The 1,539-nt window shown below is 52.3% G+C and overlaps 1 pseudogene; it reads left to right on the plus strand.

Moving 5' to 3' along the window:
- Positions 1–1,065: 1,065 nt before the first annotated feature.
- LOC102423615 overlaps positions 1,066–1,539 on the plus strand; it is a 1,175-nt pseudogene continuing 701 nt past the window's right edge.

Here is a 1,539-nt window from a genome sequence, read left to right on the forward strand (position 1 = left end):
ATTAGGGGGCTTGCAGGAGGAAGCCTATCGATGTTTCTCTCTCACACTGATGTGTCTCTCTCCCCCTCACCCTTTCTCTCTCTCTCAAATCAATACACACACACACACACACACACACACACACACATTTTAAAAGCAGTGATACATATACACAATGGAATACCACTCAGCCATGAAAAAGAAGAAAATCTTACCATTTGGATGGACCTGGAGAATATTATGCTATGTGAAATAAGCCAGTCATAGAAAGACAAGTACCACATGATTTAACTTATATGTGGAATCTAATGAACAAAATAAACAAAGTGGAGACAGACTCATAGATTCAGAAAACAGACTGTCAGTGGGGCAGGGGTGGGGAGCTAGGTGAGAAGGATGAAGGGATTAAGCAAAGAGGAGAAAAAGAAGACTCATGCACACAAACAACAGTATGGTGATTACCAGAGGGAAGGTGGGTGGGGGGGGGGGGATGAGGTAGAAGAAGGCAAAGGGATAAATGGTGATGGAAGGCTACTTAACTTGGGGTGGTAAACACACAATTTAATATACAGATTATGTATTATACAATTGTATACCTGAAACCTATATAATTTTACCCAATGTTGCCCCAATAAATTTAGTTTTTTTAAAAAAAGGTCAAGCCCTAGCCTGTTTGGCTCAGTGGATAGAGCGTTGCCTGCTGACCCAAGGGTCCCAGGTTTGATTCCGGTCAAGATTAAGTACATAGGTTGCAGGCTCCTCCCTGGCCCAGCCCAGGTCAGGGTGCATGCAGGAGGCAACCAATCAATGTTTTTCTCTCACATCGGTATTTCTGTCTTTCCCTCTCTCTTCCACTCTCTCTAAAAATCAATGGAAAAATATCCTCCTGGTTTCTGGGGCGGCGAGTGGTCGGGCCAGGTGCCGAACATGCAGGGCGGAAAGAAGAGTTGAGCGACTGCTCCGGCTTAGGCTCCAGGTTCCAGGTTCGGTAGGCTGGCCGCAGTCCCCCGGCCCACGCTCCTATATTTCGCCCGTGGGCATCCTGGCTGTGGGCACCCGCGAGGCGAGGGGCTGCTGGGGTGCGACATGAAGGTCACGTTTCTCGATGGGCGCCAGCTGCGCAAGATGCTCAGCAAGGAGGCGGCGGTGTGCTGCCTGGTGCTGGACTGCGGCCCTACCTGGCCTTCAGCGTCAACATCAACTCTGTGGTGCTCCGGTGGGCGGAGCAGACAGCTGCTGCGGGCGGGAGGTGGGGGTGGGTCCGAGGGGGGGGGGGGCGGCGGGCGTGGTGGCCCTGGTGTGCTGGACCAGGGCAGCCGCCACTGGCAGAAGCTGCGTTAGGAGAGTGCCGCGCGTGTTGTGCTCACCTCGCTGCTCGCTGCCTGCCCGCCAGCCCGTGGGTCTACTTCCTCAAAGGGGGATATGAGACTTTCCACTCAGAATATCCTGATTGTTGCGTGGAGGTAGAACCCATCTCACAAGAGAAGATTGAGACCCAGAGAGTCCCCATCAGCCAGTGTGGGGAACCTGTGCTCAGCATCAGCTACAGGCCAGCTTATG

This window comes from Myotis lucifugus, unplaced genomic scaffold (genome assembly GCF_000147115.1).
Source record: "Myotis lucifugus unplaced genomic scaffold, Myoluc2.0 scaffold_247, whole genome shotgun sequence".
Taxonomy (NCBI): domain Eukaryota; kingdom Metazoa; phylum Chordata; class Mammalia; order Chiroptera; family Vespertilionidae; genus Myotis; species Myotis lucifugus.